At 37.0% G+C, this 22669-nt stretch overlaps 1 pseudogene; it reads right to left on the bottom strand.

Moving 5' to 3' along the window:
• Positions 1-250: 250 nt before the first annotated feature.
• On the bottom strand, positions 251-1663 carry LOC137219929 (dnaJ homolog subfamily C member 7 pseudogene; annotated as a pseudogene).
• Between the last annotated feature and the right edge of the window lie 21006 nt (positions 1664-22669).

The raw sequence follows: 22669 nt of genomic DNA on the forward strand, positions 1-22669 counted from the left end.
TCCAACTGTAGAATTTCTACTTGGTTCATTTTTTGTTTTGTTTTGTTTTAATAAAGTTAAACAGTAAAACAAAAATTCACAAGCTGCCCTGTCCACCCCCACCTCCCTCCCCTACCCGCAGTCTTTGGTGCTGGCTCGCTTTCCTTCACCCCACTCACTCAGACACTGGGTATCTAATTGAAAGAATGAAACTGCTCTAAGTACGTGGATCATGATGAAGGGAGGAGGCGAGCTGTGTCCACACTGGAGGTTAAACTGAGCAAGTCTGCATTCTCTGGGTTCTGGATGGTTTCCTTTCATTAGCCAAATTGAAAAACAAGTTTCCTGCACCAGATGCTTCAAAGCTGAAACCCCCAGGACCACCGAAGAATGTCTTGAAGATATTGTTTGCATGACCTCTTCATGCCCTCTTCATCCAGGTCTTGTTCACTGTCATAGCGAGTCTTTTTCTTGGGATCAGAGAGAATGGTAAAAGCTTCTCTGACTTCCTTGAACTTTTTCTCCTCCTCCTTCTGAACTTCAGCAATGGCTCCACTGTGGTGATCTGGATGGTGCATCAAGGCCCATTTCCGATAAGCTTTCTTGATCTCGTCCTCAGAGGCATTCTTGTCTACTCCAAGAATCTTGTAGTAATCTTTCCTCTTACTCTTCTTCAGTTCCAGCTGTGCATTTTTTAGGAGCTGTTTGTGTTCTTTTGTTTTCTCCATCTGATATACTTTTTCATAGTCCCGTACTGCTTCTTCATAGTGTTCTGTGTCCATGTAACACTGACCTCTTCTCAAGTAGGCTTTTATATGTGTCATCAAGCTTCACTGCATTTGTGCAGTCTTCTATTGCATCATCTAGTTTCTTAAGCTTGGAATTAGCCATACCCCGATGACAGTAGAGTTTAGCGTTTGTTCTTATATTATTGGGGTCTATCCCCAGGGCTTCTGTGTACAGTTCACATGCTAGCTTGTAATTTCCTTCTTTAAATGCTTTATTCCCATCTTCTTTCTTTGCTTTAAGTACTTTGGCATTTCTGCAAGTGACGCAGGCCTTCTCATGGTCAGGAGCCATCCTGAGAGCTTGGACAAAAACACTGAACCGCCTTCTCAATGCAATCTTCATAATCAAGGCAAAGACTTCGTACATACAGAGCAACGGCATTGGTGGAATCCATTCGTAAAATGTCACTGGCCACACACTGTGCTTCTGGATAATGACCCAGCATTGCTAAACATTATGCTTTGAGGATTTTGAAGTGATGGCAGGCAGGGGAATATTCTAGGGCATGGTGCATGCAGAAAACAACCTTCTGAAAATCCCGCTTCTCAAAATCCTTTTCTGCTATTTTCACATATTCTATGATTGCATTGGCATTCTTGAACTCCTGTTGTGCCTGAGCATTTTTTTGACCCAGTTCTAGGGCTCTCTGGAAACTACGACATGCCACCATAGCATTCCCTAGAGATAGGTGGCATTTGTCCTCTCGTAGATGTCCCTCACTGACTGCTGTGCATCTCCAAGAGCTTCCCAGAACTTTCTGAGCATCATCAAGGTGGCTGCTCGATTCCTGTAATAGCTAGCTTCTTTAGGACACATATCTCTTTGCTTCCTCGTCATATAGCAGCTCTGGTTCTGTTGCCGCCGTTACCACATTGCACTCCAGGGTAGCCGCCATCTTACCTCTGGGACCCTCTACCTGGTTCTTTTTTATACTTCCTGTCTCTTTACTGATATTCTTTTTTTTGGTGACACATATTTCTCATTTTTATATATGTTTTCCTTTAGTTCTTTGCATGTATTTATGATAGCTGATTTAAATTCGAGTAAGTTTAACATCTTACTAGAATTCTCAGGGTCAGTTCCTATTGCCTGCTTGTTTTTCCCATTGCCTGTGTATGGGTTATACTTTCCTGTTTTTTGGGGTATCTTGTAAGTTTTTATTGATTATCTAGACATTTAGAATAATGTACTGTGGCACCTTTAGCAATCCAATTCTCTCTCCCACTAGGGTTTGTTGTCATTGTTATTTGTTTTATTGTTATTTAGTATTTTTTGACTATTTCTTTAAAGTGTGTATTATTTGTTATGTGGCAATTGATGTGTGCTCAGTTATCCTAGTTGTAAGCTAACAGAGATTTTCTTAAATGTCGTGAACCAGTGAGTCTACCAACCTTTGCTGAGAGTCTTCGTTGAGCATGTCTTTAATGTTTTGACAAGCAGTCTACCTCTCTGTCTTAGCCTTCACTTCCTGATTATGTGGAGCCTGACAAAGCCCTAAGTTTTACCTCTGACTGGTGTCACTACCTCAGGCAACTGTTATGTTAAACAATTGCTGTTGATTCTTTTCAGCAAATACCATACAGGTTAGGGCTGTTGACAGAGAGTGAGTTCTGAGTTGGGTCAAGTAAAAACAAGTACTGAAACTGGACTTTTCATCATGCTGCAAGCAAGTCAAAGGGTGACAGTTCTCTGGGGCTTTTTAGGAAGCTCCAAACTATTCTGGCTCCTCCGGTGTCTGCTAGACTACTTGATTTCACAGTTACTATAGTTGTGAGACTATTGCTTTTCAAAGCTCCCATGGAGCTGGGGAGAGAGTGATCGGATTATGGCAAGCTAAAAGACTGCAGGGCTCACTGTTTTGACTAAAATTTAGTTGTTTTTTCTTGAATAAACATTTCATGGATTTTTCAAGCCTTTAATTCATTTGCAGAGTTTATATAGCTTTTATGGGGAGAGGATTTTCAGAAATCTTTACTCAGACATTTGGAAATCAAGCCCCTCTGCTTCACTTTTGATGATCAAAACAAATAGTTCCCATTTGTATAGTATGCTAGTTTTTACAAAGGACCCTCATGTATTACCTCTTTTTCTTTTTAAATTTTGATTTGTGAAATATTTTAAACATAAAATGTAGGGAAAACAATTTATAGTGTATTCTTGTACTCACTATCCATATTTAACAGATGAAATATTTTGCCATATTTGCTTCATTTTTCTCTTTTTATTTTGAAAGAAAGAAATATGTTGATTATTTTTCCTTCTTACCCTCTAAAGAGGTTACTTCTCTTTTGAGGTTCACATTTGTTAATGCTAATCATATTTGCAAACTTTGGTACATCAATGCATAAAAATACATGTGTATTTATCTATATCTGTATACTGTCTTGTGTGTTCTTTAAATGATAGCTTACTGTTATACATTTCTTTTTGAAACTAGCATTTCTTTATCATTTTGACATTTATCCATGCTGTTGCATATAAATCTATAGTTTAACAGAATAGTACTTCATTAAATTGTCAAATATACTCTATTTATTCAGTCTTATACTGATGACACTTCAGGACAGTTGTTGTGAGTGGTGTGAGCTCTGAAGCCAGAAATCCTGGACTCTAATCCCTTTTGGGTTACTTTTGTTTGTAATTTGGGGAAAATTATTTAACTGCAGTGCCTTCATTTACTCATATGGGTATAACAATAGTACCTACCACATAATTTTTAGGATTAAATTACATAGTACAAATGAAAATCTTAAAAGAGTTCTTGGGAAACAGTAATGCCTTGGCAAGAATTAGTTCCTATTATAAACAATGCTGCAGGAAACACCCTCATACCTATCTCATGAAATTTCTGGATAATAAAATATGCAATGTCCAGCTCAAAAGAGTGGTACGAAGGTGCATTTCCACTAGCTTTTCCCAAATTCTAATCATATATTGATGGAATCAGACAACCAGCCTGGGTCAAGGTATTTGACATGCATATATTCAACAAAAAAATCCATGTCCAGAATGCACATTTACTGAAACCTTCTGTAAGTTTATAAGAAAAAATATTCCCATTAAAAAATGGGAAAATAAATGTGAATAGAAAATTCACTGGAAAAGAAACTCCCATGACCAATAGAGTCAATAGAAAATTCACCGAAAAAGAAACTTCCGTGACCAATAGAGTCAGAGAGGTTAATTGACTAACTGGTAGTTAGAAACCTTGTAAGTAAGTGATCCAAAGTAGCTTTAATGCACATTTCCCAAGTCCACACACAGACTTTCTCCACTACTCCACTTTTCTTCCAATTAATCCTCCAATTACTGAATCTCTGCTTCTCTAAGCGATGTGTAACAGCAGCGTGTTCCTCCTGCTTTTGGAGTGTCCTTTTATTTAAACAAAAACATTTTTTCTAGGAAGATTTCTCTAAGCTGAAATTAGCTAGAGCAACTTGGAACACATGGTGTGTTATCTACGGATGTGTGCATGCGTTTAGAAAATCTGTGTAGTTGTTTCTACAAATGTATGAATGTAACAGGTGTCCAGGCACACATGTGTTTTTCATAGCTACTGCTTGCAAAAGAGTTGATGGAAGCGATCTCCTTTCAGAATAGCAACAGAGCTAATACAGCTATTCACTACAATTCACATTTACCGAAATGAAACAGGAATTTGGCAACTTGAAGTGGAGTTACCAGAGGTTGGCATGCTCATGGGCTTCTAAAATATATGAGGGAAAAACATTTCCTATCCAATATTTGACATTCTATGTTCCAAAAGATTTTTTATTTTAACCCCAGTCTTAATAGCCCTTCAGTATCAAAATTAAGTGTGTTTTCCACTAAAAGGCCAGTGAAACTTAAGGTTGCCCTGGGGTCTCGGTAGCCAGTGCATCTTCTGTAAGTGGCTTGATTGCCGTCTGTAGAGAGGAGTGCTGGGAAAGATGTGCTTGACCAAGGCTATACATTACAGTCCAATTAATGTGAAGATCACTACATGAGTCTTTAACTTTATCTAGTAACTGTTGTAATCTCTAATGAAGACCACAGAGAGAACAGAGGGACATTTAGAATCCACTCTCTCTGCCAGGCACGAAGGGGAATGGTTTCGGTTGTATACCGTTGTATACACCAGGGTAGCTTCTCTCAAATTTTCTGTCCCCCATATGCCTCTCTTACTCTTACCATCTCAATTAAGAATTATAAACAAAAGCCAGAACCTTCAAGGTACATGTGAATATGGGCATTACCAAGTATAGCAGTAGTTCCTAGCAAGGGCTCTGGAGTGAGAGACCTTGGTGAGAATTTCAGGCTATTTGAGTTGGGTTATTAAAACCCTCTAAGCCTCAGGTTCATCAGTCAATAACGGGAATGAGAATTGCATCCCTTTCATAAAATTATTAGAATGATTAAATAGCCTCTGGGTTTAAAGAATCCTGAGTCCTAAGCAATTTGTACACATTTGCTTTTATTATACTGTTATTGAATATTAAAGAAAAATAAAGCTCTGAGTGTGTCCCAAAGTCAGGACATCCAAGGTAACTCACCATGGTTATTCATTGTGTGGTCTTCTAATGTCAGCTTTTTAGTCGTTTTCTTTGCTGCCCTGATTCCTCTGTGGTCATTGAGCATTTTCTAGGCCCACTTGAGCTCAACTCTCTCTTTGTGATAAAAGCTTTAGTATAGGAATTTTTTTACTTCCACCATGGAAGGACTGGCCTGTTCAACCCTTCTCTTGTGAGTGCTACTTGTCAATACTGCCTTCCATCAGTGTTTCCTCATGTCTCCCTTTCTTAAAGGTTTACCTCTGGTTTCTTCATGCCTCTGTCTCACAGATCCTCTCTGAACTTTTTAAACACCCCCACTGGATACATATCAGATTCTACTGAGAATAGGGGGAGAATGTCTGCTACCTCATACCAGACGACTTAGTCAATTTCCTTTCTCGATATCTCACCCTTTGAGAACAGGGTCTTCCTTTCTCTGATACCTTCAAGGTCAAAAGTGGAATAGAGGATTTGAACCAGCCTCCATATCATGAATTACAGGATATTATACTCTCTCTACTTCTCACTATAGCACAGATATATATATATATATATATATATATATATATATATATATATATACACACATGTATACCTATGTCTGGTACTAAGGAGACTACTCAGTGGGCTGCCACACCTAGACATTTTAGCTAAATTTGGAACAGTGCCTAAAAAGAATTAATATTATTCTGACCAAAAATCAGGTGTATTTGTTCAAAATCTTTTTATGCCAGGTTTATCATTATTGCAACTATATACTTTAATTAATGAATATGTAAATTGATGAAATATGAGCGTGAGTTGTTGCTACTATAAAAATTAAATTGATAGTTTGGGAGAGACAAGATAAAAGAAAATTACTGTCTTAGTCATTGTCTTCAGGCTACTATGACAAAAATCCCACAGACTGGGTGGCTTAAACAGCAAAGATTTATTCCTCACAGTTCTGGAGGCTGGGAAATCCACAATCAAGGTGCTGGACAACTTGGTTCTTGTAAGAACCTTCTTCCTAATTTGCAGATGGTTGCCTTCTTGTAATCTCTTCACATGATGACAAAAGAGAGGTCTATTCTTTTTCTCTTCTTATAAGGACACGAATCCCATCATGAGTGCTTCAACCTAATTACCTCCCGAAGGCCCCACCTTCTAGTACCATGATATTAGGGGTTAGGGCTTCAATATATGAATCAGAGGGTTACAAACACACAGTTCATAACAATCATCAAAAATATTTGTTGCTGGGGCTCCCCTGGTGGCGCAGTCGTTGAGAGTCCGCCTGCCGATACAGGCGACATGGGTTCGCACCCCGGTCCGGGAAGATCCCACATGCTGCGGAGCAGCTAGGCCTGTGAACCATGGCCATTGACCCTGCGCATCTGGAGCCTGTGCTCCATAATGGGAGAGGCCACGATGGTGAGAGGCCCGCGTACCGCAAAAAAAAAAAAAAAAAAAAAAAAAAAAAAAATTTGTTGGGAATTAAGTATGGGTGATAAAACTAATGTGAAATAACAGCAAAAACCATGTAAGACAGTGCGCTTAACTTGCTGAGCAAGTGACATGTTACTGCACTCGCTACGTACCATTTTAAAGAATTGAAGATCATTGCTGATATATTATAGATGTGGCTTGTGATCTTCATGAATTGGGTAATTTCCATTATTTAAAATAAATAAAGTATTTTAATTGTGCAAACTTATTTTTAGGATTATTTGTTTTAAATAACTTTTAAAAAGTCTTAACCCTGTAGTCAGAGAAAAGACGTGTATAAAGTTCAGAAATAATTTAGAACTTTGAGGGGCATTCAAGGGTATGACCCCCATGAGGATTGATCCTCCTGTGCTATCTCCCCTGTATTCCCCACTAAGCCAAAAGGCCACGTCAGAGGAGAGAGCTATGAGGCTCAGAGACATAAACCAAAGAAAATATTTGTTATGTCATCATTCTCCATTTTGTTAGAACTAAACAAAGAGCTAAAAATAAAAGGCAATAAAATTACATGAAAAATAGCCTTTATTTACATTTGTTTAGTGTTCAAGGTAAGAGGTGACCTGTGAAGATTCCAAAGAGGCCCTCTGATATACTTTCAAGGACTTAACTGAGTGTCAAAACCAATGATGACCCTGATCTTTTACTATGTGAAACTTTCTTTTGCAATTCATGAAACTCAGAGACGGAAAACCAAAGAACAGAGGCAAAGAAGATGGGGTGAAACACCAGGAGAAACTAGGAGAAACAAAAAGTAAAGGAAGTCAAGAGAACAAAAGCAGAATTTTCTGAGGGGAAACACTCCTAATACACATATGTGTATTTATAAATTCACAAATAAATAATTATGAAGCTAACATTGAATGAGAGTTTACCATATGCTGTCTTCTTATAATTTCTTGCTATGTAAGAAATTATTTCCTTGAGTGAAAGAAGAAGGTTTACCTTTAATTCATGTGTTTCTGAAAGCCTACCTCATCCATGACAAGCAGTAGACTTATGTTAATTGTATCAATCAAGGTAAAAATTTCATAAATTGCAAAAGAAATTTTGGCTTGGTAAGGGATCAGGGACACCCTGGTCTTGACACTCAGTAAAGTCCTTGAAAGTGTATCAGAGGGCCTCTTTGGAATCTTCACAGGATCACCTCCTACCTCAAACAAATAAAGCAAATAAAGGTAAATAAAGCCTAAGTAAATAAAGACTATTTCTTATGTAACTTCGCTGCTTATTTTTCAAGTTCTTTAAGACTATAACAAAATAGAGAATGATGACTTAACAAATATGAAATTTTTTAATATTCTCTAATACATCATGAATTGATAAAGTAAATGTATGTATAATGTTAAAAATGAAAAAGTAACTTCATCATACTGTTTACAATGAAAAATTACAAATATAAATAATTTAGGGTCCATATGGATTAAAGGTGATTTATATAAATTGCTTGACATTAGAAGGTGCTCCATAATGTTAAGTATTATTATTGCAAGGGTTTTGTAAGCTTCGTTTTATTCTCTTGGGAGATGTACACATATTTTTTGTATTATTTATATGGAAAAATATTTTCCCAGTTCCAAGTGTCCAATTTATAAATGAATTTTTAGGCTAACACATTTGAATATTGTACATTATCTTCACTAATAGATATAGAAGCTCAACCTGATAATGGTAGGAGAAAAAACAATGCCAGGGTCTTACTATTTACATCATACTTTTGTTTCTGCCTGTTCCCAAGGTGGCCCAAATTTGAAAGTTGAGAGAAATGTTGTCAATTCTATGTTGACCAAAAGAGAAAGTTTCTTCCAAATCATTTTATTTAAAAGGTGCCTGGAATTTATGAGTGCAAATAAGAAAGACCAATAGAAAATAACAGAGTAAAAAATGATCTCCACAATTTTGTATTTAGAAATAAAAATATTTAACCAGACAAATGCTTAAAGATGAAATCATGTTAACATTTATTGTAATTTTTTTAAAATAGCAAAACAAATTTAAGTGCCCAGCTCTGGGGGACAAGTAAGTCTGATGGTGGTGCATGTGTATAATCTAATACTCAGCAGCTGTTAAAATGATAGAAAATTGCTATTTCCTACTATTTCCTGTTTCTTGCAATTGCCACGTGATTATGCTAATTTATAAGCTGAGTGTGCATTTGTGTGTGTGTGTGTGTGTGTGCATCTAGAAAGCCAAAGACAAAATGTTCACAGTCATCAGTTCTAGATATTTAGATATTTTGTGACTCCCAAAAGAAATTAATTTTCTACCAATATTTTCTGTTTTCTATATTGATCCTCTAAACTACAATTACAAAAGGAGTTTCATGGTTATGCTTTATTTCTCATTGGTGTATGTTTTCTTTTTCCTGGGGTTCTTAGAAACATTAATCTAAGGAAAAATCTAGAAAATGAGCCAAGGTATAGATTCACAACTGTAATTTCTAGGCCCTGACAGAGAGCCTCCTTCCACATAGCTGTCAACAAATCAAACTCTCCACTGATGATAATGTATTAAATAAAAGCTGCTTTTTTAAATTACAACTACAGCATAAAAGAAAAGATGGGTTTCATATGGATTTTTAATTTTTTTCCAGATCATTTCCAAACCTTCTTGTGAATTTCTTGCACCAAAAGAGCCTAGCCCAGTTTCAAGTACCCCAACACTATCCCGTGCACCCCACCCCGGGGTCACACAGCTCATCTCAGCCGTCAGGACTGGTTTCCCAGGGAACTGTGGGATCTCTGATCCCTGCCTGAAGACCACAGGACACCACCCTAAGCTGCCCAGAAACGCTGGGAATGTAAATGGGAGTCTGACGCAGACAGGTGCTCTGCCTCTATGGGTTCTGCTCCCTCTCATTAGGCTCCAGAATAGTCTGTGGAAAGTCCCCTTGTCCTCTGCTCCAGCTTGGGTATGCCATCTGCCCTCCTCTGAGACTTGGTGGCCCCAACCAGATTTAGATGCATTAATACCATGTGCTGTTAATGGCTGGTGTCTGAAGGACACACTGCTCATCTCTCCCCAGCCCTGCTTTGTTACCTCTGACAACCACTCGAGGCTGGAAGAAACCTTATGTTACTTACACTCAGAGCCAGCCCAGCAGCTAAGTGTGTTCTCACTGGGGACATCAATCTCGGATGCTGAAGTCTGGAGATTTGCATTGCAAATAGTCTACTGTGGTGACATTTCACCACTAGGAACAGAACCTGAGGCATCCTCCCTGGCTAGAACCATAGAGGAAGAAACCCATTCTGTAGTCAAATTAAGTGAGGAAGAAAGGCAAGAAGGGGATGGGAAGAAATTGGACCACTTTCCTTTATTTTAAATTGAAGTATAGTTGATTTACAATTTGTGTCAGTTTCAGGTGTCCAGCAAGACAGGAACACAACCACACCCATATATATATATTTAGTATATATACTTAGAGTGTGTGTATGTGTGTGTGTATATATATATATATATATATATATATATATACACATATATATATATGTATATATATATATATATATATATATACTTTCTCAGATTATTTTCCCTTATAGGTTAGTACAAAATATTGAGTATAATTCTCTGTGTTATATAGTAGGTCTGTTCTGGTTATCTATCTTATATACAGTAATGTGTATATATTAAGCCCAAACTCCTAATTTATCCCTTCCCCCACCTTTCTCCTTTGGTAACCATATGGAATCTTAAAAAAAATGATACAAATGAACTTATATACAAAATAGAAATGGACCGCTTGCCTTCTGAATGACACAAAGAATATTGATTTTTAAAATTTTGGGGTCCTTGTTCTTTTCAGATCATGAGCTGTTTCCTCCAGGACTTAGATGAGCCCTAAGAATCCCATTTCCCACCCATACCTGACACCTGATGTCGTACGCATGGCCTGTGAATGATCTTTTCCTGACCCATGTCTTCTGGAAAGCTATTTCTTGGTTTGTTTTCTTCAGTTCTTATGTGTCATTCAGATCTCATACTACTTTGATTCTCTAGCATTTTCCATCTTTAACAAGGACTCATCTTTGAGAATTAAATAGGTTAGTGTATCAAAAAGGCTTTGCACTTGATGCATCTTAGCTATTATTGTATTGTTATTTGGGATAGTTACTCTTCCAGGGTGTTGTATTGAAAAACCTCATTTGACATCAGGAAAATCTGGGCACTGATGTTAGCTCTACTGCTTTCTAATTTTATGACTTCAGACCAATTACTTAGCTTCTCCAACAGGACTACACATACATAAAGTGGGGATAATAAGAACACTTACCTTCTAATGTTGTAAGAATTAAATGGGATAATGATTCTGAGCATAGAGGTTTAGCCCAATGATTGGCAAATAATAAGGCCTGATTAAGAATTGGATAGTACTGTTATGTAATTATACACTGAGCTGCTAGCCAGAGTCATAGTTGTGGATGTGGAGTAAAATGGGCCTGGTTTGGATTCCAGACTTGCCACTAACTTGTTGTTTATGTCTGAGAAATTTATTTAAACCTTCAGAAGCTAAATTTTTCATCTGAAAAGTACAGACGTTAAGTCATACTTGATAGTCATTTTGAATATTAAATGAGATATATGGGTTTGACAGCTAGTAACATTTATTATTCATTCTTATATTACACAAAATAGTACAAACTGTTCTATAGTTTGGGTACCAGCTGCAGTTTACCCATTTTTTTCTTATTAGAGCTCTTGTCCTATTAGAGTTGTTGTAACACTGTGATCCAGGAACCTATCAGAATCCCTGACATCCTTTTAGGGATTTGTGAGTCCAATATTATTTTTCATAAGAAGACTAAAACATGATTTGCCTTTTCCACTCTCCTTTCCTCAAAATCGTACAGTGGCATTTTCCAGAAGCTACAGGATATGGGATGACATCACCACTCTGATGGTAATATGTGATGGGTTTCTAATAGTCTTTTAAAAATAAATTTCATGAATAAATATTTTAAGCTTTTTTCCCTTCTAATTCCTAATATAGAGAATATTGAAAGATATAATCCATACAAACAAAATCTCTTGGAGACCCCTCAATAATTTTTAAGAGTGTAAAGGTGTTCTGAAACTAAATCTTTGAAAATCCCTGTCAGGGGCGTGAGCCACGGCTAGCAGCATGGGCACCAGAAATGGGCATGAGATGATAAGGCTGCTGCTTTAACCACCAAGAATACTGTGGGCAAGCACAGGTCACTATCCACACCTCCCCTCTCAGGAGCCTGTGCAGTCTGCCACTGCCAGGGTCCCATGATCCAGGGACAGGGAGAACACACAGTGCACCTCAGACTGGTGCAATGTCAGGCTGGCCTCTGCCGCCCCAGGCTCACCCGCATTCCGTACCACACCCTGCCCCCAGCTTGAGTGAGCCAGAGACCCCTAATCAGCTTCTACTTTAACCCCATCTTATCTGGGTGAAGAACAGATGCCCTCAGGAGACCTACACAGAGAGGTGGGGCCAAATTCAAAGCTGAACCCCAGGATCTGTGTGAACAAAGAAGAGAAAGAGAAATTTCTCCCAGCAGCCTCAGGAGCAGTGGATTAAAACTCCATGATCAATTGGATGTACCCTGCATCTGTGGAATACCTGAATAGAAAATGAATCATCCCAAATTCCAGACAGTGGACTTTGGGAGCAACTATAGACTTGGGGTTTGCTTTCTGCATCTAATTTATTTCTGGTTTTATGTTTATATTAGTTTACTATTTAGAGCTTATTATCAGCCGTAGCTTTGTTTATTGATTTGGTTTCTCTCTTCCTTTTTTAAAATATATATATATATATATATATATATATACTTTTATTCATTTTTCTCTTTTTGTGTGTGTGTATGTGTATGCTATGTTGTGTGATTTTTTCTGTATAGCTTTGATTTTACCATTTGTCCTAGGATTCTGTCTGTTGTTTTTGGGTTTTTTTTGGAGAATTTTTAGTGTTTGTTAGCATTGGTGGATTTGTTTTTTAGTTTGGTAGATCTCTTATTTCTTTCTCTCTTTCTTTTTTATTACTTTTTTATTTTTAATATTTTTTTTCTGTTTTAATAAATTTTATTTATTTATTTATTTATTATTTCTTTCTTTTATTTCTCCCTTTTCTTCTGAGCTGTGTGGCTGACAGGGTCTTGGTTCTCTGGCCGGGTGTCAGGCCTCACCCTTTGAGGTGGGAGAGCTGAATTCAGGACATTGGAACACCAGAGACCTCCCAGCCCCATGTAATATCAAACAGCAAAAGATCTCCTAGAGATCTCCATCTCAGCGCTAAGACCCAGCTCCACTCAATGACCAGAGAGATACAGTGCTGGACAACTTATGCAAAACAACCAACAAGACAGGAACACAACCACATCCATTAGCAGAGAGGCTGTCGAAAATAATAATAAATTCACAGAAACCCCATAACACACCACTGAACATGGTCCTGCCCACCAAAAATACAAGATCCATCATCATAAACCAGAACACAGGCACAAGTCACCTCCACCAGGAAGCCTATACAAGCCACTGAACCAAACTTACTCACTGGGAGCAGACACCAAAAAACAACGGGAACTACAAACTTGCAGCCTGCAAAAAGGAGACCCCAAACAAGAAATACACAGCAGATGAATGAGCAAGGTAAAAACCCACAAGGCCAAACAAATGAAGAGGAAATAGGCAGTCTATCTGAAAAAGAATTCATAGTAATGATGGTAAAGATGATCCAAAATCTTGGAAATAGAATGGAGAAAATAAAAGAAACATATAACAGGGATTTAGAAGAACTAAAGAGCAAACAAAGAGTGATGAAAAACAGAATAAATGAAATTAAAAATTCTCCAGAAGGAATCAATAGCAGAATAACTGAGAGAGAACAGACAAGTGACCCAGAAGATAAAATAGTGAAATAACTACCGCAGAGCAGAATAAAGAAAAAAGGCTGAAAAGAATTGAGTACAATCTCAGAGACCTCTGTGACAACATAAAACACACCAACATTCAAATTATAGGTGTCCCAGAAGAAGATAAAAAGAAAAGAACTGAGAAAATATTTGAAGAGATTATAGTTGAAAACTTCCCTAATATGGGAAAGGAAATAGTCAATCAAGTCCAGAAGTGCAGAGAGTCCCATACAGGATAAATCCAAGGAGAAACACACCAAGACACCTATTAATCAAAATATCAAAAAATAAACAGAAAGAAAAAAATATAAAAAGCAACAAGGGAAAAGCAACAATTAACATACAAGAGAATCCCTATAAGGTTAACAGCTGATCTTTCAGCAGAAATACTGAAAGCCAGAACAGAGTGACAGGACATATTTAAAGAGATCAAAGGGAAAAACCTACAACCAAGATTACTCTACCAAGCAAGGATCTCATTCAGATTTGACAGAGAAATTAAAACCTTTACAGACAAGCAAAAGCTAAGAGAATTCAGTACCACCAAACCAGCTTCACAAGAAATGCAAGAGGAACTTTTCTAGACAGGAAACAAGAGACAAGGAAAAGACTTAAAATAGCAAACACAGAACAATTAAAAAATGGGAAAAAGAACAAACATATCAATAACTCCCTTAAATGTAAATAGATGAAATGCTCCAATCAAAAGGCATAGAATGGCTGAATAGATTAAAAAAAAAAAAAAAAGACCTGTATATATGTGGTCTTCAGGAGACCGACTTCAGACCTAGGGACACATACAGACTGAAAGTGAGGGGATGGAAAAAGATACTGCATGCAACTGGAAATCAAAAGAAAGCTGGAGTAGTAATTCTCATATCAGACAAAAGAGACTTTAAAATAAAGACTATTATAAGAGACAAAGAAGGGCAGTATCTAATGATCAAGGGATCAATCCAAGAAGAAGATATAACAATTGTAAATATTTATGCACCCAACATTGGAGCACCTCAATACATAAGGCAAATACTAACAGCCATAAAAGGGGAAATCCACAGTAACACAATCATAGTAGGAGACTTTAACACCCCACTTTCACCAATGGACAGATCATCCAAAATGAAAATAAATAAGGAAACACAAGCTTAAAATGACATGTTAAACAAGATGGACTTAATTGATATTACAGGACATTCCATCCAAAAACAGCAGATTACGCTTTCTTCTCAAGTTCTCATGGAACAGTCTCCAGGATAGATCATATCTTGAGTCACAAATAAAGCACTGGTAAATTTAAGAAAATTGACATCATATCAAGTATCTTTTCTGACCAAAACACTATGAGACTAGATATCAAATACAGGAAAAAAATCTGTAAAAAATACACACACAGAAGTGACACAATACACTACTAAATAAACAAAAGATCACTGAAGAAATGAAAGAGGAAATCAAAAATACCTAGAAATAAAAGACAATGAAAACACGACAACCTAAAACCTGTGGGATGCAGCAAAAGCAGTTCTAAGTGGGAAGTATATAGCAATACAATCCTACATCAAGAAACAAGAAACATCTCAAATAAACAACCTAACCTTATACCTAAAGCAATTAGAGAAAGAAGAACAAAAAAACCCCAAAGTTAGCAGAAGGAAAGAAATCATAAAGATCAGAGCAGACATAAATGAAAAAGAAATGAAGGAAATGAAAGCAAGGAACAATAAAACTAAAAGCCGGTTCTTTGAGAAGATAAACATAATTGATTAACCATTAGCCAGATTCATTAAGAAAAAAGGGAGAAGACTCAAATCAATAGAATTAGATATGAAAAAGGAGAAGTAACAACTGACACTGCATAAATACAAAGGATCATGAGAGGTTACTACAAGAAACTATATGTCAATAAAATGGACAACCTGGGAAACTTCTGAGACTGAACCAGGAAATAATAGAAAATATAAACAGAACAATCACAAGCACTGACATTGAAACTGTGATTGATTAAAAGCTACTAACAAACAAAAGTCCAGGACCACATAGCTTCACAGGTGAATTCTATCAAACATTTAGAGAAGAGCTAACACCAATCTTTCTCAAACTCTTCCAAAATATAGCAGAGGGAGGAACACTCCCAACCCATTCTATGAGGTCACCATCATCCTGATACCAAAACCAGACAAAGATGTCACAATGAAAGAAAACTACAGGCTAATATCACAGATGGACATAGATGCAAAAACCCTCAACAAAATACTAGCAAACAGAGTCCAACAGCACATTAAAAGGATCATACACCATGATCAAGTAGGGTTTTTACCAGGAATTCAAGAATTCTTCAATATACGCAAATTAAACAATGTGATACTCGATATTAACAAATTGGAGGAGAAAAACCATATGACCATCTCAATAGATGCAGAAAAGCTTTCAACAAAACTCAACACTCATTTATGATAAAAAACCTCCAGAAATTGGGCATAAAGGCAGCTTAACTCAACATAATAAAGGCCATATATGACAAACCCACAGCCAGCGTTGTTCTCAATGTTTAAAATCTGAAACCATTTCCATTAAGATCAGGAACAATACAAAGTAGTCCACTCTCAGCACTATTATTCAACATAGTTTTGTAAGTTTTAGCCACAGCAATCAGAGAAGAAAAAGAAATAAAAGGACTCCAAATCAGAAAAGGAGTAAAACTGTCACTGTATGCAGACGACATGATACTATACATAGAGAATCCTAAAGACGCTACCAGAAAACTACTAGAGCTGATCAATGAATTTGGTAAAGTAACAGGATAGAAAACTAGTGCACAGAAATCTCTTGCACTCTGCCAATACACTAATGATGAAAAATCTGAAAGAGAAATTAAGGAAACACTCCCATTTACCACTGCAACCTAAAGAATTAAATACCTAGGAATAAACCTACCTAAGGAGACAAAAGACCTGTATGAAGAAAACTATAAGACACTGATGAAAGAAATTAAGGATGATACAAACAGATGGAGAGATGTACCATGTTCTTGGATTAGAAGAATCAACCTCGTGAAAATGACTAAACTACCCAAAGCAATCTGCAGATTCAATGCAATCCCTATCAAACAACCAGTGGCATTTTTCACAGAACTAGAACAAAACAATTCACAATTTGCATGAAAACACAAAAGACTCTGAATAGCCAAAGCAATCTTGAGAAAGAAAAACAGCGCTGGAGGAATCATGCTCCCAGACTTCAGACTATACTACAAAGATACAGTCATCAAGACAGTATGGTACTGACACAAAAACAGAAATATAGATCAATGGAACAGGATAGAAAGCCCAGAGATAAACCCACACACATATGGTCACCTTATCTTTGATAAAGGAAGCAAGAATATACAGTGGAGAAAAGACAGCCTCTTCAATAAGTGGTGCTGGGAAAACTGGACAGCTACATGTAAAAGAATGAAATTAGAACACTCCCTAACACTATACACAAAAATAAACTCAACTGGATTAAAGACCTAAATGTAAGGCCAGAAACTATAAAATTCTTAGAGGAAAACATAGGCAGAACACTACATGACATAAATCAAAGCAAGATCCTTTTTGACCCCCTCCTAGAGAAATGGAAATAAAAATAAACCAATGGGACCTAATGAAACTTAAAATCTTTTGCATTGAAAATGAAAACATAAACAAGACGAAAAGACAACCCTCCGAATGGGAGAAAATATTTGCAAATGAAGTAAGTGACAAAGGACAAATCTCCAAAATATACAAGCAGCTCAATATCAAAAAACAAACAACACAATCCAAAAATGGGCAGAAGACCTAAATAGACATTTCTCCAAAGAAGATATACAGATTGCCAACAAACACATGAAAGGATGTGCAATATCACTAATCATTAGAGAAATGCAAATCAAAACTACAGTGAGATATCATCTCACACCAGTCAGAATTGCCATCATCAAAAAATCTACAAACAATAAATGCTGGAGAGGGTGTGGAGAAAACATTGGTGGGAATGTAAATTTCTACTGCCTCTATGGAGAACAGTATGGAGGTTCCTTACAAAACTAAAAACAGAAAATGTTTTTAGTTTTAAGACCCAGCAATCATACTACTGTGCATATACCCTGAGAAAAGACCCAGCAATCATACTACTGGGCATACACCCTGAGAAAACCGTCATTCAAAAAGAGTTATGTACCACAATGTTCATCACAGCACTATTTATAATAGCCAGGACATGGAAACAACCTAAGTGTCCATCGACAGATGAATGGATAAAGAAGATGTGGCACATATATGCAATGGAATATTACTCAGCCATAAAAAGAAACAAAATTGAGTTATTTGTAGTGAGGTGGATGGACCTAGAGACTGTCATACAGATTGAAGTAAGTTAGAAAGAGAAAAATAAATACTGTATGCTAACACATATATATGGAATCTAAAAAAAAAAAAAAAGGTTCTGAGGAACCTAGGGGCAAGACAGGAATAAAGACGTAGACATAGAGAATGGACTTGAGGACAAGGGGAGTGGGAAGGGTATGCTGGGACGAAGTGAGAGAGTGGCATGGACATATGTACACTACCAAATATAATATAGATAGTTGTGGGAAGCAGCCACATAGCATAGGGAGTTCAGCTCAGTGCTTTGTGACCAACTAGAAGCGTGGAATAGGGAGGGTGAGAGGGGGATGCAAGAGGGAGGAGATATGCAGATATATGTATATGTATAGCTGATTCAGTTTGTTATACAGCAGAAAGTAACACACCATTGTAAAGCAATTATACTCCAATAAAGATGTTAAAATAAATAAATAAATACTTTATTCAAAAGAAAAAGAAAATCCCTGTTGTATCAAATTTCAATTCATTTATATGCACTCATCTTCCCCAGTGGACCAGGAGATCCTACAGACAAGTGCTATATTGAACTTTGGGTTTCTACTTCCTAGCTTGCCACCTGTACCCAGTAAAGTTTCACCAGTTTTGTGTAGAAATAACATATGAACTGTTATTTATGTTGGGTATTACATCTCCCCATCCCAAATATAATATCATTAATATGTACATTTCTCATATACTTTGCTTTCCTCCCCTGTGGCAACTAGTGATTCTTTGGGTGAATCAGCTGTTTGTAGCCTTGTATTAAATTCTGTATAACAGGACCCCTACCCTGCTTTCCAGGTGAGGATGCACAGCAACCCAGCCTGTCTACTAAGCCATCTCTCTGACCTCACAGGTCCTGGACTCTTTTTTGGTAGGAGACCTAGTCTTGCTGCTTCTGTACCTAACAACATCTTAAAACAGTGGGTTCTACCAGCTTTGTCTCTTCAGCATCACTAGCTTATGCAGCATCACTTTGATATTCCCAAAATGGTCCCAGAAGAATGAGGGCTTAGCCATTCCCTATTTCTTTATCAATTTTTCCTGATATTCTTCATCTTCCCTAACTTGCAGTGAACTTAGCTACAAACACTTCTGCCACTTCTGGATCTTTACCCAGTCTATCTCTTCCTCCCAATATGCCCTGTGCTTTGGTTCCACCTACCAAATCTACATGTTCTTTGGGATCCACATTTACTGTCACATTTCCATAAAACCAGTAGGAATTCATCACTCTTCCTCAGGGTTCCACAATACTGACCACAGTTTATCTGATCAAATCTATTTGTAGTGGGTATGCTTATCTTTTCCCATCTCTTAAGCTCCTTAAGGGAAAGAATTATTTCTTACTCATTGTTATGGAACAATAACAGTGCTATGGAATTGCTATGGAACATGGCTTTTATTATTAAGGAACTCACAAAAAGTGCTGAATCTCATTTGAAGCTTGATCACTCACCCTAGATATTTTTTCCATATTAGTAGAACTATTTCCTTTGAAAAATCACAGGGAAAGAAAAATTCTTATTACACCTATGTCCTATGAAAACAAATCAGGTACTATGAAGCATTTCAGTAGGAAAAAGAAAAAAGGCCATTTTTAGCCACATATGTTTGGCAATGAGCATTTCACTGCTGCCTGCAGTAGCCTGAAAATTCAGTGGATAAATAAATGTGCATTGGTTTCTGTCAAGTGCAACGTGCAAAGATCTGTGTTAGTTGCAGGCGTTACAAAGCTCGAGACATTATCTGCATGCCCCAAAGAGCATGGTTTAGTTAGAGCACAGATGTGAACTACCAAGTTAGAATGACTAGCTCGTGAGAAAGATGTTGAGAAAGAGGAAGAAGGATGTTGGAGGCAAGGCTGAATCATGGAGGGTGTCATACACCATATGAAAGAGTTTTGTTTCTATGTAAAGCTCTATAAAATAATGTAACACAACATGATGGAAACTTTATGACTCAATGAGGGAATGAATTACAGGCTCACAAACCAGGGGTCAACCATATTTCTCCCAAACCACAGGGCTAATCTGAAGAAACTCAGCCTGAGAAAGACACTAGTTTGCAGGCTCAAGGCTACTTAGGCAAACTGCATTCGAGTGTATCATCCCCACCTCTGAACTTTTCCCCAATTAATAGCACAATTTAATATGGATGTTTTTCTGGAGCATAGCATCACCCCTCAGGACTGCAAATTAGGCAGGAAATACCCCACAGGCAGGCCTGTCTGGCATGATTTCCAGACTTTGCAAGAGAATCTCCAATGCCTTCATTTCTCAGGGAAATAGAGGATTTCTCCCTCAGCTCAAAGTTAGTTCTTTATCTTCAAGGAACTATAAACAAATACAATTTTGGCAGTCACCACTGGGAAAGATAATGCTGATGTAGTTATCGAAAATTCCACTTTTACTCAGCCTCTTCTCCCCCTCAACCCCCAGGATTTCACAGCTGTTTCATGTTCCCTTGCATTCTTCAATTCCACTACATTTTGTTCAGCTTTAAATGGACAAAGCAGAGACTATGCTTTCTTTGGAACATGACTTTTTGTCTCTGAAGGAGAAACTTGTTTTAAGCTTTCAGACTCTTGGTTCCCAATTTTGCTGGTTGTTCTCCATTTAAAGCAGCAACAGTCTCCCCAAGGGAGTTGAGTAAATGAGGTTACACTCTCTACAATTAATGAGACACATTAATATCATTACACTTTTCTCCACTTCTTTTCCCAAATTTTTAAATAAACTTTCCAGGCACCTCTGGTTTATGCTGCAAAGCCAGCAGAACTATATTGAATAAAAAGGGACACAAATGAGCACTATTTTATAATAAAGGTGAAAAAAATTTTATAGCACTTTTAGTCCTCTCTGCCCTTTCTTGATGAATTGTGTTGACCTAAGATTAAATTGGCTTAGTAGACTTTTCCTAAAGACACAACATGCTAATTTCTTTTATATTAAACATTTAATTTAATATATTTGCTTGATGATAAATCTGGACTTATTCTGGAAAATATTTCCCTCATTTTTTAATAAGGGAAGACTCCAATTTTGGTAGCATCAGGAAACAACACCACCACCAAAAAAGACTAGTACAATGAATGACAACATTCTAATACCGATACAAACACATATGTGATTTAAATTATGTACATGCATACAAATTAGCGAAATACATCAACATGTTAATCCTATAATGTTATCAGTGGATAAACAGATTACTGATACAGTGATCCCTAGATAGTTGCAAGGGGTATTCCAGGAACCAACCCTTATATAAAATGGCATAGTACATGCATATAACTATATGGGAGGATTCCCATATGTGTTAAATCATCTCTAGATTACTTGTAATACTTAATACAATGTAAATGTTATGTTAAAAGTAATAAATACAATGTAAATATTATGTACATAGTTGCCAGCAAATTGAAGTTTTGCTTTTTGGAACTTTCTGGATTTGGAGGGAAGAATTTTGATTCAAGGTTGGTTGAATCCATGGATGTGGACCCCAAAGATATAGTGGGCTGACTGTAGTTATTATTCCAGTAATTACTTATTTATATTTTAAGATTTTTCTACTGAAAGCTTCTACTACTTTTAAAGTCAGAAATATATAGAGACTTAAAATTTTTATATACATATAATTTGCAATTATGTACACATTGCTTTGACCTCAAAACTGATTTCAGACAACTTTAGACATGGATAGCCATAAAATTCATCTTTTGATTATACTTGGATATTGGAAGAGATTAATGCATACATTCATCAACCATGGTGCTAGCAGAATGGACATAATTTGGAATATTCTTGTTAAAGCACACACACAGAAACACACACAGAAGATATAATTTGATTGTCCCCTCAGCAGATTTACCTTTCTAATTATGCTTTTCTTAAGGCAATATTAAAATTAGCACTCCCTGAGCACAATCCCACTAATGGTGGGGAAAGTAACTATGGAGTAAAAGTAAGCTCAGGGCATTAGCAGTTCAAGATCTTCAGACTCTTTTCCACACTAAAAGAACTGAAGCAAGACCTTGCTTGCAGAAAGTGTTGCAGTGATTTACTACCCCACTAATTCCTCATGTGTTGTGCTGTAACCATCAGACCTTTGGCTGTGAGAGATGATGTCTTTCAGATGGAAAACCAAGATGACCCATGTTATGTTCCACGAGTGCAGGATGGTTGGTAATTCTAATGATCCTGGAGGCATTCCAAGCTAGGAAGCCACATGCTATGCCTCTTGAAATTTCATCTAAAGAAGTTGCTTTCCTGTTACCATCCTCATCTATTTGTAGTACTTCATACAGCTGCCAGACAGTTGTCATGTCACACTCCAGGCATGACTGATTTTAATATTGATCATAATAATGTCATCAGAACTATCATTTTGGATTTAGAGTTCAAACAGGCTAGTTTCAAAGGGAATTAGAGCTATAAAATTATTAATATTGCTGACTGTAATCACTGTACTGTGATGGGAGTTGAACGAGTTTGGAAATGACTTTCCCAGTAGTTATGTTGAATATGATTTGATGTGGCATGAGTAAGTGTGACTGACAATGTTTGCCTTTTGTCCAGGACTTTAAAACTTTGCTGGACTCTCATCTCAT

The sequence above is a fragment of the Pseudorca crassidens genome, chromosome 1 (genome assembly GCF_039906515.1).
Source record: "Pseudorca crassidens isolate mPseCra1 chromosome 1, mPseCra1.hap1, whole genome shotgun sequence".
Taxonomy (NCBI): Eukaryota; Metazoa; Chordata; class Mammalia; order Artiodactyla; family Delphinidae; genus Pseudorca; species Pseudorca crassidens.